The sequence below is a fragment of the Triticum dicoccoides genome, chromosome 7A, assembly GCF_002162155.2.
Source record: "Triticum dicoccoides isolate Atlit2015 ecotype Zavitan chromosome 7A, WEW_v2.0, whole genome shotgun sequence".
Lineage (NCBI taxonomy): Eukaryota > Viridiplantae > Streptophyta > Magnoliopsida > Poales > Poaceae > Triticum > Triticum dicoccoides.
This window is the reverse complement of record NC_041392.1, coordinates 587,429,165-587,444,719: the sequence shown is the minus strand read 5'-3', so window position 1 is coordinate 587,444,719 and position 15,555 is coordinate 587,429,165. Positions and strand designations below refer to the sequence as shown.

Genomic DNA, 15,555 nt, shown 5'->3' with positions numbered 1-15,555 from the left:
TGGGGCGGCAGGCGGCTCTTCGGCTCGACCCGATCGGATCCGATCGAGTGAGGCCTGCACAGGGCGGCGGCGGATGGGCTGGACGCACAGAACGACGGTGGCGTCCGGATCCAGGCGAGCGTCGGCGGCACAAGGCGTCGTGGTTCTCCGGGGCAGCGCCATGGTTGCTCCGCCGTGCTCCTGGAAGAGAACGAGGAAGGATGAGGGAGAGCAAGCATGGAAGATGCCGAGAACCCAAGCTGCTCCCTCCAGCGTGCCCCCTCCATGGCTCGTTGTCGCTCTGTGACCACATCCAGCTCCAGGCAAGCCTTCCGGACAGCATCTCTCCTCCCTCTCCCTCCATCTTTATTTGTCTGCTAGCTTGCTACAAAATTCTAGAACTATCTGATTCCAAAGGCTTCTGTTGAAAAGTAGCATGATTTCAAATGCTTCTGCTGAAAAGTAGTGTCAATCTTCAGCAGAAGCCTTAGTTATCCATGGTCTCTCATCCTGACTTTTGAAAAGCAGTTCAACAATGTCTATTGGGATGTCATCTCTCATGGCAAGTTTCTCTTCTTCGGTAGTTTCCCCTCAAAGGTTGTGCTTACCTGGAGAAACCAGAGGATATAAATGAGGCTGTACAATTAATCTCTTAAGTATTTAGCAGAGAAGCACTATTGTGCAAACAGTAATATTGGTTTCCCCTCTCTTCGATTATAGTGCCAAAAAATAATGGTGCCGAACAGCACATGCATAAGTGTGGTGGACACTATCCTACGGCATGATGCTCCTGCTTCCCTGCTGTTTGCCATGGATTTAACATATTTGTCTTGTTGGGAATCCGAGCAGCTGTTGCAGAAGGACGTCAACCTCCTTAATCCGATGGCTGAGCTAGAGAAGCACTCACAAGAAGAAGCATCTCGTGCAGTCCATCAACTCATCATGTACGTGCGCATCAGATCATGTATGGTCCAGAGGAAATATTCCTTTCTCTTTCAATTGATTTGTCTCCTGGCCCCTTTTGTCTTTGTTTTATATGTCCGTAGGATGTCATGTGCCAGAACCGCTTCAACATGTGAGCATGATCCTTTCCAAGCTTTAGTAATGTGTTGCTAGCGAAACACAATAACATTAATACCATATATTTTGTATTATTGACTTGGGGAATTGATTTAAATTGCTATTGGTGGTTATAATAGTTTGCTATACTTTTAGTAGATTATGTTTATGCAAGTTAGACATAGAGCGGCTGTTCGAGAAAGTATGTAGATTTAGGAAGTAGGAACAAGCCCATCCTGTACTACTGTTGCGTTTTGCTGATGTGCTCCTGTCGCATGTGCTAATGTTTGGGCTCTTGTCGCAACATCTAAATTATTGTTTGAAAAAAGGGAGGTTTAATTTAATGTAATTGTTTTTTATTACACAAAATGGACCACAATGTCGAATCAACCATTGTTATACACTTTTAGTAGTACGGTGTGGGATACTTTGTCTTTGTTTTCGGACAATCAACTCGCAGTCCAGGTTGAAGTGACTAAAAAACGGTCCGTTTCTGAATTGGGATCTCCACCCCATATCACTATCCCGACACACAACACAGCTTGTCCTTCTCTGAGTTTTCGCACTGCCAGACCTCCTCTCCGACTTCCGGCCTTTCCGCGAGCTCCGGCCGATGTTGTACCACGCACGACACCTGGGGCCACCCCCGCGTCGTTGCAGTTTCCATCTAGGATGATCATAGCTTTCCCGAGCTTCGTCAGCCATTTGCATGCTAACTATTCGGTCAATTGACCCAACGGACCGGAGGGAATTTTCTGTTATTTTACTTTGGTTTTCCATTTAGTACTAAAGTGATCACGACCACAACCACTGGACAAGGCTAATCTTATGAGGAAGGCATCAATAGCAATCTCATCGAGTGGGTTGTGTCGCTTTGTTTTGACCTGTATTTCCAGGGCTCCAGCATGCTAAGCCTAGAAGTTATGCAACTGGTTATCCTACCTCCCTTCTTTCAAAGAAATTGGTTATCCTACCTCTATCCATGGCAATGTCCATTTTCTTTTGGTAGTGATGATCCGCATCATGTTGTGGTTTGTAGTGAAAAATATGTACCCTTTGCAGCGTTCATTTCTTAGTGTCAGTTGACTTCTCAACTGTCTTCCAAGTGACTAATTTTTTAGTAGTTTATCGCTAACAAAAAAGGAATTAAAGAGGGACTTGCATGTTTGTGGGAGATTATGGTGGGCAATGAGAAAAAGGAAAGACCCAGTAAATGGGTCTGGCATGCGTGGTGAAACGGAATTAAAGAGAGAGACTTGCATGAACGGTTGATGGGGGAAAAGGAAAGATCCATTAAATAGGCAAAAAAAAAATCCCTGATATTGCGACATGCATGACGGGGGCTAACAAAAACAGTATTAAATAATGGTGTGAATATACTAAGTAGAACATTTAGTCAAAATATCATATTGTCTTTTTTTTTCGCGCGTGACTTCTGACCGCTATATTTTTGTATGAGGGTGATTCTTTAGCTAATTTGCACAATATGTTGTATCTATCTATTTTGTGAGTGATGTGCTAGCGCTTTTGTCGCTTTTCTAACATATTCCTGGCAAACTTATTAGCACAACATTTCCTTGTTGTATTGGCAAATCTAGCCCTGATGTTAATTCCGCTTTATACTATATTGTGTAGCGTAGCCTTTCAACATTTGCATTTTATGAGAATATTGTGGACACTTGATTTTTAGTTACATTATTTTAGTTTCTAATATGTTGACACAGAGAGAGAATAAGCCGTAACACGAGTGGGGTGTTGTGTTCAAATGGAGGATGTAGAAATAGAGGACGTAGACATGTGTGTGTGGGTGGAGCAAATGGGCAGGGTTTTGGGTCGTTTTATTGTGTTTTCTCCCGTTACAACACATGGGCATATTTGAGAAGAACTATTGCTCCACGGAGAAGAATGTGCGGCGAATTTTCCTTTGCAAATATTTTTTTGATGATAAGGATTTCTTTTCTCCCGTTGCAACGCACGGGTCCTTTTGCTAGTAATAATAAAGCACGGATTGAGTCTCCGGGTTCACCATCGCGGCGTTTTTTCAAAAACGTCTCTGTGATTTAGGGTAATACAACCCGCAGTCCACGATTAAGTGAAAAATGTTTCGTTCGGCATGTTTTTCAGAAAAACACCTCATATTTTACATAATCAGCCCGCAGTCCACGATTAAGTGAAAGACGTTTCGTTCGGCATGTTTTTCAGAAAAACATCTCATATTTTACATAATCAGCCCGCAGTCCATCAACATCTGTTCCGAGCGAGATGGGGTCACGATCCAGACAACGCTGGGCGCGGTGGCGGCGATCTCCGGCCAGATCCGGTCGAGGAGTCGAGGCAGGTCCGGATCCTGTTCAGGGGACGGTGTGGAGGCGATCTACGAAGCGCGGGAGGAGGTCAGGCGGCGGGGCTTGAACTCCAAGTTCATGGCGGCGGCGTTCCTCACCGGTTCCGACCGAGATGGGGAGCTCTGGCGGAGTCTCTCCATGGATACGGTGGCCCTGCACCTGTGAGGGACAGAGGGGAGGAGAGGACGCGAGAAGCGGCGTGAAAGTTCTGGTGGTGCCCGTCTCCTGCAACAGCTCTCTTGAGTACGGTCAGAGAGAGAGAGATGAGAGAGAGCCGGGAGGAAGAAGGAAAGGAAGGAGACTTCAGGAAGGAGCGGCGGGATCCTGCGGGGGTGGGTTGGAGCCCCGGTGGTAGCTTGCTCCGGTGGTGCTACTGCTGCTGTTGGACGGCAGCCGATGGGACAAGGCCTAGGTAAGAGGAAAAACATGTGCTGCATTGACACATTTGATGCAGAGCAGCCACTGTAAGTTCCTCTCCCTTCTCTAATTAGTATTGAGATTCCATTGATATTTGATGGAGAGCAGCCACCAAAAGTTCCTCTTTTGATGCACCGAAAACATCTCTCTCTAATTTATTCTCAGCTACAAAATGACATGTATCTATGCTACTTACTAATGTGATGGATAATGCATGTGGATTGATTCATGAATTAGCAAAATATTTCATTTGAGATGTGCTAGAGAACGGTTTTGATCTAACTGAATAATACGAAGTATTTTAGTTTTGATGGTGATAGACGAGCAACTTTAGTTGTATTTGGTTTCAGTTTTTGTTTTCAGTATATGTTGGTCAGGATTCAACTTTGTTTATGTCCATGTTTTGCTGGTATAATGCATCATCAAGCTTTCTTTTTGTATGATGATATTGTGTAAATCAGCATATGGATGTGGAAAATATTCTTAGCGGCATTAGCCTAGACAAGGATGTTGATGGTTAATGGTTTACATCCCTTAAACATTGGTAATGTTGCCCTTAGAAGCTGGAAACCTGTGATTGTTTCTTGCGCTACAATATGGATTTATCTCATGGAAAGCACGCATGGTGAAAGAAAGGTATTAGCCAATCCTACAAGTTTTGGTTTATTTTTCGGATAGTCCTTTTTGACTGATTAATCATGTGTGACGTTTCATGCAGTGATCTGTCCTAACCAGGAAGACAACGCTGAGGTAGTACAGGACTATCCGAAACTTGATTAATCATGAGGCTAAGATAAAAGATGCTCACAGTTTATGTCGGGCCATCTGTTAATCTTTTTGATTGATTAATCATGTGACTGCTGAGTGCTAATAAATTAATTCAATCATATCGGGCCATCTGTTATAGAGCTAAACGAACCATCTGAAGTGGGATGCATTGCATTTTCCCAACAGAATTTACAGTAGCACCAAGAAGGGTTGTGTCCATCATCCTCATCATGTCCGATCTAGGCCGCCGGAGCACCAAGTCGCTGGCCTATTCTAACAAGTCCAGGCCCTCGAGGCAGCCCTTCTCGCCGTGGAAGGAGACCCCGATCTGTAGGAACGCCGGGTATGGTCCCGTAATTAACAAGAAGACTCTCCTCTGTCCATACGCATAACTCCCATGAAGAAAAATCTCTAAACTCCAGTCACCACCTTTATGTCGATCTAAGCGGTGGAGAGTTTGGTATGGTGGCAAATCAAGCAACTGCAGATGGAGTCATTCCATGTTACTGCATTGAGTTAGCATACGCGGCATGGATGATAGATCAAACCCAAGTGATTTGGATTCTCATGTTGGCTGCCTTCTCACAGTCGTGAACATCCGTGAGTGAATTTGGTTATTTAGAACAAAATCTAAGACTTGACCAAATGAAATTGGTATTTTGTTGAACTGAACGACACACATATTGCCTAACCGTAATTATGTTACCTATCACGACCTCATGTGCTCCTGAAGCAAGCTGATGTGTGTTGTGTGTACACGTTGTACACTGAATTGTTCTTGCGAAAAGATACAGCAGTAGATACAATCTACGCCATGGAGCCGCTGGTGGGGCTTGATGAGGACGAGTGCTAGAAGGAGGTGTGCATGATGCCCAAACGTGGTGTCGAGGCCTTCCACATCCGCACCCAAGCTGCGTCACTACCAAGCTGCTACAAGCATATAGGGCCTTCCGTGTTCAAGCTGAAAAGGCAAGAAGATCTCATTATTAACATGGATAAAAAAGGTGGAACGTCTTCTTCAGTAGAATTACACAATGGTTGGCTGAAGCTTTGGAGTGCTAAAGTTCCAAGAAAGGTAAAAATCCATCTTTGGTGTATTTATTTTCAGAGAATTTATGTTGGAGATGAGCTTAAGAGAAGAAAGTATATAGATATGGTAAGTTGTCCTTACTGCTTCAAGGGGGAAGCATTTATCACTGCTTTTGGGGTTGTATTTATGTCAGATTCCTGGAGGAAGCTGTTAGTAATTTGCGATTTCTCGTGATCTAAAATTGTCGATCGGAAATTTTCTTCATCGAAGCCCATTCCAATCGCCAACAATTCTGTTTGCACACTCAGGTTTGTGCTTTTCTATGGTGATTTATTAAACATACTTTGGCTTATGATCCCCTTTGACGTACACTTGTGCCCTCCACTACACATTATGTTCAGTTTGCCAAATACTGTAGTAGGTAATGAACTACAGAAAGCGGATTGTTGAGTTTGCCAAGCATAATGGCACACCTAATTTTGGCAAATCACCTGAAGAGTATTTCAAGCAAAGATGCTTTGAGATTTTCACATGACTATATGAGGTTACCATAAACTCCTGTATTGCCACAATAGCTTCTTTTAAGGCAATAGGGAATTGTCTTTTTTTTTTGTATCAGGTAAATAGTTCCTTTCTCACACTTTTTTCAGACCGAGATCGTGTGCTGCTGCTGTGTGGTGTTCTATTTCTGCTGTATTTTTTTTTTTGCTTTTTCGGGGGGCTTCTTCTCATTCTTCTTTGGCACCTACGCTCTGCTTGGGGAAACTTTGTACATGGCAATACATAGATTGGAATTGAGATTTGGAGCAATTTTGTTCGTTTTCCTTTGTACTGATGTTGCCATTATTTGTGCGATGATGCCATTATATTGTACAAAGGGAAGAGACAGTTAGAGAGATGGATAGAAATTACTAGCTACTGTATTTGTGTTGTAATTGTTTATTATTAAAGCTTATTGTTTATTGGTTGTTATTGCATATTGTTGTGATATAAAGTCAATTTTGATTATTTCAAACTAATGTCAGGTTGAATAATTTGAACTAGACTACAACATGTTGATCTCGATGAGTTTGAACATGATTAACATGATTGTGCAATTATTAGTGAGTAAAACAGGTGGGTGAGGTATTTTTACTTCCGGTGGATGTTGTCATGCCGCGTTCATGGGCGTGTTAGTGGACACATCAATTTTTCCCCGTAGCAACGCACGGGCATATGTGCTAGTAAGTTAAAAACAAAGTAACGCCTTAAGCAAGATGACATGATGTAAAGGGATAGACTCGTGCAATATGAAGAAAACCCTATCTTTTTATCCTTAATGGCAACAATACAATACATGCATTGCTGCCCTTACTGTCACCGGGAAAGGACACCGCTAGATTGAACCCAAAGCTAAGCACTTCTCCCATTGCAAGAAAGCTCAATCTAGTAGGCCAAACCAAACTGATAATTCGAAGAGACTTGCAAAGATAATCAATCATACATAAAAGAATTCAGAGAAGATTAAAAAATTATTCATAGATAGACTTGATCATAAACCCACAATTGATCGATCTCAATAAACACACCGCAAAAAGAAGATTACATCGAATAGATCTCCATAAGAGAGGGGGAGAACATTGTATTGAGATCCAAAAAGAGAGAAGAAACCATCTAGGTACGAACTATGGACCCGTAGGTCTGAAGTGAATTACTCACACTTCATCGGAGAGGCTATGGTGTTGATGTAGAAGCCCTCCGTGATCGATGCCCCCTCTGGCGGAGCTCCGGAACAGGCCCCAAGATGGGATCTCGTGGATACAGAAAGTTATGGCGGTGGAATTAGGGTTTTTGCTCCGTATCTGATCGTTTGGGGGTACGTGGATATATATAGGAGAAAGAAGTACGTCGGTGGAGCAACAGGGGGCCCACGAGGGTGGGGGCGCGCCTGGTAGGGTAGGGCGCACCCCCTACCTCGTGGCCTCCTGTTACGTGCCTTGACGTAGGGTCCAAGTCTCCTGAGTTGTATTCGGTGAGAAAATCACGTTCCTGAAGGTTTCATTCCATTTGGACTCCGTTTGATATTCCTTTTCTTTGAAACCCTAAAACAGGCAAAAAAACAATTCTGGGCTGGGCCTCCGGTTAATAGGTTAGTCCCAAAAATAATATAAAAGTGGATAATAAAGCCCAATAATGTCCAAAACAGTAGATAATATAGCATGGAGCAATCAAAAATTATAGATACGTTGGAGACGTATCAAGCATCCCCAAGCTTAATTCCTGCTCGTCCTCGGGTAGGTAAATGATAAAAACAGAATTTTTGATGCGGAGTGCTACTTGGCACAATTTTAATGTAATTCTTCTTAATTATGGTATGAATATTCAGATCCGAAAGATTCAAGACAAAAGTTCATATTGACATAAAAATGATAATACTTCAAGCATACTAACAAAGGAATTATGTCTTCTCAAAATAACATGGCTAAAGAAAGTTATCCCTACAAAATCATATAGTCTGGCTATGCTCCATCTTCACCACACAAAATATTTAAATCATGCACAACCCCGATGACAAGCCAAGCAATTGTTTCATACTTTTGACATTCTCAAAACTTTTTCAATCTTCACGCAATACATGAGCGTGAGCCATGGATATAGCACTATAGGTGGAATAGAGTGATGGTCGTGGAGAAGACAAAAAGGGAGAAGATAGTCTCACATCAACTAGGCGTATCAACGGGCTATGGAGATGCCCATCAATAGATATCAATGTGAGTGAGTAGGGATTGCCATGCAACGGATGCACTAGAGCTATAAGTATATGAAAGCTCAAAAAGAAACTAAGTGAGTGTGCAGTCAACTTGCTTGCTCATGAAGACCTAGGGCAATTTGAGGAAGCCCATCATTGGAATATACAAGCCAAGTTCTATAATGAAAGATTCCCATTAGTATATGAAAGTGATAACATGAGAGACTCTCTACTATGAAGATCACGGTGCTACTTTGAAGCACAAGTGTGGTAAAAGGATAGTAACATTGTCCCTTCTCTCTTGTTTTCTCATTTTTTTATTTTTTTTTATTTGAGCCTTTTCTCTTTTTTATGGCCTCTTTTCTTTCTCCTTTTTTTTCGTCTGAAGTCTCATCCCGACTTGTGGGGGAATCATAGTCTCCATCATCCTTTCCTCACTTGGGACAATGCTCTAATAATGATGATCATCACACTTTTATTTTTCTTACAACTCAACAATTACAACTCGATACTTAGAACAAAATATGACTCTATATGAATGCCTCCGGCGGTGTACCGGGATATGCAATGATGCATGAGTGACATGTATGAAAGGATTATGAATGGTGGCTTTGCCACAAATACTATGTCAACTACATGATCATGCTAAGCAAATATGACAATGATGGAGTGTGTCATAAACGGAACGGTGGAAAGTTGCATGGTAATATATCTCGGAATGGCTATGGAAATGCCATAATAGGTAGGTATGGTGACTGTTTTGAGGAAGGTATATGGTGGGTGTATGATACCGGCGAAAGGTGCGCGGTATTAGTGAGGCTAGCAAAGGTGGAAGGGTGAGAGTGCGTATAATCCATGGACTCAACATTAGTCATAAAGAACTCATATACTTATTGAAAAAATCTACAAGTTATCAAAGCAAAGTATTACGCGCATGCTCCTAGGGGGATAGATTGGTAGGAAAAGACCATCGCTCGTCCCCGACCGTCACTCATAAGGAAGACAATCAATAAATAAATCATGCTCCGACTTCATCACATAACGGTTCACCATACGTGCATGCTACGGGAATCACAAGCTTCAACACAAGTATTTCTCAAATTCACAACTACTCAACCATCATGACTTTAATATCACCATCTCCATATCTTAAAACAATTATCAAGTATCAAACTTATCATAATATTCAACACACTCATAAGAGAGTTGTATTATTAATCTTGCATACCAAGCATATTAGGATTTTAAGAAAATTACCATGCTATTAAGACTCTCAAAATAATCTAAGTGAAGCATGATAGATCAATAGTTTCTATAAAACAAATCCACCACCGTGCTCTAAAAGATATAAGTGAAGTACTAGAGCAAAATTATATAACTCAAAAGATATAAGCGAAGCACATAGAGTATTCTAACAAATTCCAAATCATATATGGCTCTCTCAAAAGGTGTGTACAGCAAGGATGATTGTGGTAAACTAACAAGCAAAGACTCAAATCATACAGGACGCTCCAAGCAAAACACATATCATGTGGTAAATAAAAATATGGCTCCAAGTAAAGTTACCGATAGAAGTAGACGAAAGAGGGGATGCCTTCCGGGGCATCCCCAAGATTTGGATTTTAGGTGTCCTTAGATTATCTTGGGGGTGCCATGGGCATCCCCAAGCTTAGACTCTTTCCACTCCTTGTTCCATAATCCATCAAATCTTTACCCAAAACTTGAAAACTTCACAACACAAAACTTAAAGTAGAAAATCTCGCGAGCTCCGTTAGCGAAAGAGAATAAAAGATCACTTCAAGGTACTGTAATGAACTCATTATTTATTTATATGGGTGTTATACTTACTGTATTCCAACTTCTCTATGGTTTATAATCTAATTTACTAGCCATAGATTCATCAAAATAAGCAAACAACACACGAAAAACAGAATCTGTCAAAAACAGAACAGTATGTAGTAATCTTTAGATAGCGCAAGATCTGAAACCCCAAAAATTCTAAAATAAATTGCTGGACGTGAGTAATTTATCTATTAATCATCTGCAAAAAGAATTAACTAAATATCACTTTCCAAATAAAAATCACAGCAGTTCTCGTGAGCGCTAAAGTTTCTGTTTTTTACAGCAAGTTCAACAAGACTTTCCCCAAGTCTTCCCAACAGTTCTACTTGGTACAAACACTAATTAAACACAAAAAAACACAACCAAAACAGATTCTAGATAATTTATTTATTACTAAACAGGAGCAAAAAGTAAGGAATAAAAATAAAATTGGGTTGCCTCCCAACAAGCACTATCGTTTAACGCCCCTAGCTAGGCATAACAAGCAAGAATAGATCTAGGTATTGCCATCTTTGGTAGGAAATTCTTCAATGAGGCATATACCATCTTTAGGATTTTATTTATTTTTATTAATTATCAAATTTTTAGGCACAACATCGAAAAATTCATTTGTAACAAATGGTTCCTTAATGATAGCAAAAATATTGGGATGAACACTTATAGATTTGAGATCCGCATTTTCCTCAATAGATGATTCACCCTTATTTTTAGGAACGTACACAAGTTTGGCAACTTTAGTGGAAGGACTCGGAGTATTCTTTACGGAAGAAAAAATGGTTCCCAAGTTGGTAATAATATTCTCAAGTTTATCGATCCTAACGGAATCGTGATTTATTTTCTCATTAACTATGGGTTCCTTTTCTTTAATATCTTTCAGAGTAACTCCTACTTTAGATCCATATTGAGAGATTCGGCCGTGGATCTTTTTATCCAAATTTTCAATTAACTCTATGGTAGCAACCTTATTTTCAATAATCTCAAGCCTTTGTATTACATGCTCCAAAGTTAATATAGTTCCATTAACCAAGAGAGGGGGTGAGCGAAATAAATCTAACATAGCATTATAAGATTCAAAAGTATGGATACCCAAAAAGTTCTCTCCGGTAATAGTATCAAGAACATAACGGTGCCAAGGAGTAATGCCTACATAAAAATTGCGAAGGACAATGGTACTAGATTGCTTCCTAGTAGATTTATTTTGAGCATTGCAAATTCTATACCAAGCATCTTTTAGATTTTCACCCTCCCTTTGCTTAAAATTTAGAATTTCATTCTCGGGAGACAACAGAGAAGATAAGGGACTAGCCATAATGACAAGCAAACAAACTAACACACAAGCAAACAAAAAGCAAGCGGACAAAAAGAGGCAAAAAGAGGGAGGACAGAGAGAGAGAGAGAGAGAGAGGGGAATAAAACGGCAAGGGTGAAGTGGGGGGAGAGGAAAACGAGAGGCAAATGGCAAATAATGTAATGCGGGAGATAAGGGTATGTGATGGGTACTTGGTATATTGACTTTTGCGTAGACCTCCCCGGCAACGGCGCCAGAAATCCTTCTTGCTACCTCTTTTAGCACTGCGTTGGTTTTCCCTGAAGAGGAAGGGATGATGCAGCAAAGTAGCATAAGTATTTCCCTCAGTTTTTGAGAACCAAGGTATCAATCCAGTAGGAGGCTACGCGCGAGTCCCTCGCACCTGCACAAAACAAATAAATCCTCGCAACCAACGTAAATAGGGGTTGTCAATCCCTATAGGGCCACTTACGAGAGTGAGATCTGATAGATATGATAAGATAATATTTTTGGTATTTTTATGATAAAGATGCAAAGTAAAATAAAGGCAAAATAAATAGCAAAGTAAATTACTAAGTAGTAGGAGATTGATATGATAAAGACAGACCTGGGGGCCATAGGTTTCACTAGTGGCTTCTCTCGAGAGCATAAGTATTCTACGATGGGTGAACAAATTATTGTTGAGCAATTGACAGAATTGAGCATAGTTATGAGAATATCTAGGTATGATCATGTATATAGGCATCACGTCCGAGACAAGTAGACCGACTCCTGCCTGCATCTACTACTATTACTCCACTCATCGACCGCTATCCAGCATGCATCTAGAGTATTAAGTTAAAAACAGAGTAACGCCTTAAGCAAGATGACATGATGTAGAGGGATAGACTCATGCAATATGAAGAAAACCCCATCTTGTTATCCTCGATGGCAACAATACAATACGTGCCTTGCTGCCCTTACTGTCACCGGGAAAGGACACCGCAAGATTGAACCCAAAGCTAAGCACTTCTCCCATTGCAAGAAAGATCAATCTAGTAGGCCAAACCAAACTGATAATTCGAAGAGACTTGCAAAGATAACCAATCATACATAAAAGAATTCAGAGAAGATTCAAATATTATTCATAGATACACTTGATCATAAACCCACAATTCATCGGTCTCAACAAACACGCCGCAAAAAGAAGATTACATCGAATAGATCTCCACAAGAGAGGGGGAGAACATTGTATTGAGATCCAAAAAGAGAGAAGAAGCCATCTAGCTACTAACTATGGACCCGTAGGTCTGAAGTAAACTACTCACACTTCATCGGAGAGGCTATGGTGTTGATGTATAAGTCCTCCGTGATCGATGCCCCCTCCGGCGGAGCTCCAGAACAGGCCCCAAGATGGGATCTCGTGGATACAGAAAGTTACGGCGGTGGAATTAGGGTTTTTGCTCCGTATCTGATCATTTAGGGGTACGTGGATATATATAGGAGGAAGAAGTACGTCGGTGGAGCAACAGGGGGCCCACGAGGGTGGGGGCGCGCCTGGTAGGGTAGGGCGCACCCCCTACCTCGTGGCCTCCTGTTACGTGCCTTGACATAGGGTCCAAGTCTCCTGAGTTGTATTCGGTGAGAAAATCACGTTCCCGAAGGTTTCATTCCGTTTGGACTCCGTTTGATATTCCTTTTCTTCGAAACCCTAAAATAGGCAAAAACAACAATTTTGGGCTGGGCCTCCGGTTAATAGGTTAGTCCCAAAAATAATATAAAAGTGGATAATAAAGCCCAATAATGTCCAAAACAGTAGATAATATAGCATGGAGCAATCAAAAATTATAGATACGTTGGAGACGTATCATCGTGCAAGCACCTTAAAGGGTCCATCCGCTCGGGGTCGAAGCTTGGACTTGCGTTCTTGTGGAAAACGGTCCTTGCGAAGGTGTAGACACACGAGATCACCAATGTTGAAGACCATAGGGTGCTTGTTGAAGTTGAGCTTGGACGCAAGGCGTTGAACTGGGAGCTCGATGGTGTTCCTTGTATCTTCATGCACCTTCTTGAGTTGTGTCGCTCTTGCACTAGCGTCCAAATTGATGCGCTCTTGGAGTGGTAGAGGGAGAATGTCCAATGGTGACAAAGGGTTGAAGCCATAGGCGACCTCGAAGGGGGACTTGCCGGTTGTTGAGTGTCTTGCTCGGTTGTAGGTGAACTCGGCGATAGGTAGGCACTCCTCCCACTCCTTGATGTTCTTCTTGATGAGTACCCGAAGTAGAGTGGAGAGTGTGCGGTTAGTAACTTCCGTTTGGCCGTCGGTTTGTGGATGATATGCCGTAGAGAAAAGTAGCTTGATTCCTAGCTTGGCGCATAGGGTCTTCCAAAAGTAGCTAAGGAACTTGACGTCGCGATCTGAGATGATAGTCTTTGGCACTCCATGTAGATGCAATATTTCCCTAGAAAAGAGATTAGCAACATGTGAAGCATCGTCTATCATGTTGCAAGGAATGAAATGTGCCAGTTTTGAGAAACGGTCCACAATGACAAGTACCGAATCCTTCCCATTTCGAGTCCTAGGCAAACCAAGTACAAAGTCCATGCTAATGTCTTCCCAAGGTAGATATGGAATTGGCAGAGGCATATAAAGGCCGTGGGATTGAGCTTTGGACTTAGCTTTGCGACATGTAGAGCATCGGTTGGTGAAGCGGTTGACGTCGTGAAACATCTTTGGCCAAAAGTAGTTCTCCGAGAGCGTAGCGAACGTCTTGTCGCGTCCAAAATGTCCCATTAAGCCTCCTCCATGAGATTCCTGCAAAAGCAACAAATGAAGAGAAGACTCGGGGATGCAAAGTTTGTTAGCTCTCATAAGATATCCATCTTTGATTTAATAGCGTTCCCAAGAGGTGTGCGACAAACACTTGGCATAAGGAGTAGAAAAAGTAGGATCATGCTCATACAAGTCTTTGATATGCTCAAAACCAATGACATCCAATTCAAGTTGAGTGACTAGCATGCATATGCGGGAAAGGGCATCCACCACAATGTTTTCCTTACCCTTAATGTACTTGATGACATAAGGAAAAGACTCAATAAATTCACTCCATTTAGCATGACGCTTGTTCAACTTGGTTTAGCCCTTAAGATACTTGAGCGTTTCATGATCGGTATGAATGATAAACTCATGAGGGCAAAGATAGCGTTCCCATTCATGCAAAACTCGGACTAAAGCATATAGCTCTTTGTCATAGATGGGGTAATTGAGTTGCGCGCCGGAGAGTTTCCCACTAAAGTAAGCTATGGGGCGCTTCTCTTGCGTTAACACACCTCCTATGCCATTACCACTAGCATCACAATGAATTTCAAAGGGTTTGTCAAAGTTGGGTAAAGCAAGCACGGGAGCATGAGTAAGCAAGTTCTTAAGCTCATTGAAAGCGGTATCTTGGGATGGTCCCCAAACAAAAGGCGCATTCTTCTTGCTCAAAGCATGCAAAGGCGAAGCAATGGTGCTAAAATCCTTCACAAAGCGACGATAGAAACCCGCAAGGCCAAGAAAGCTACGCACTTGTTGCAAATTGGTTGGTTGAGGCCAAGTCTTAGTAGCATTGATATTGGACTCATCAACATGAACACCCTTAGAGGAAACAATAAAACCCAAGAAAACGAGCTTGTCAACGCCAAAAAGGCATTTCTCCATATTAGCATAGAGATGCTCTTTTCGAATAGTTTGTAAAACGGTTCGAACATGGGTGACATGATCTTTAAGAGATTTGCTATAAAAAAGGATATCATCAAAGTAGACCACAACAAATATACCAATGTAAGGGCGAAAGACATGATTCATAAGACACATAAAAGTACCCGGTGCTTCCGATAAACCCATAGGCATGACTAACCACTCATACAAGCCAAACTTGGTTTTGAAAGCGGTTTTCCGTTCATCACCCTCTTGTATGCGGATTTGATAGTAACCACTCTTAAGATCAATTTTAGAAAAGATAGTGGCACCGCTAAGCTCATCAAGCATATCATCTAGGCGTGGAATGGGATACCTATAGAGAATGGTGATAGCATTGATAGGTCTACAATCAGAGCACATGCGAAAGCTACCATCTCG

General features: G+C 41.7%; 1 long non-coding RNA gene across 1 annotated transcript; it reads left to right on the top strand.

Moving 5' to 3' along the window:
- Positions 1-2,569: 2,569 nt before the first annotated feature.
- On the top strand, positions 2,570-6,568 carry LOC119331988. The gene is made up of 2 exons (XR_005160751.1): positions 2,570-4,436; positions 4,519-6,568. It is a non-coding gene; the product is annotated as an uncharacterized LOC119331988 (long non-coding RNA).
- Positions 6,569-15,555: the final 8,987 nt, after the last annotated feature.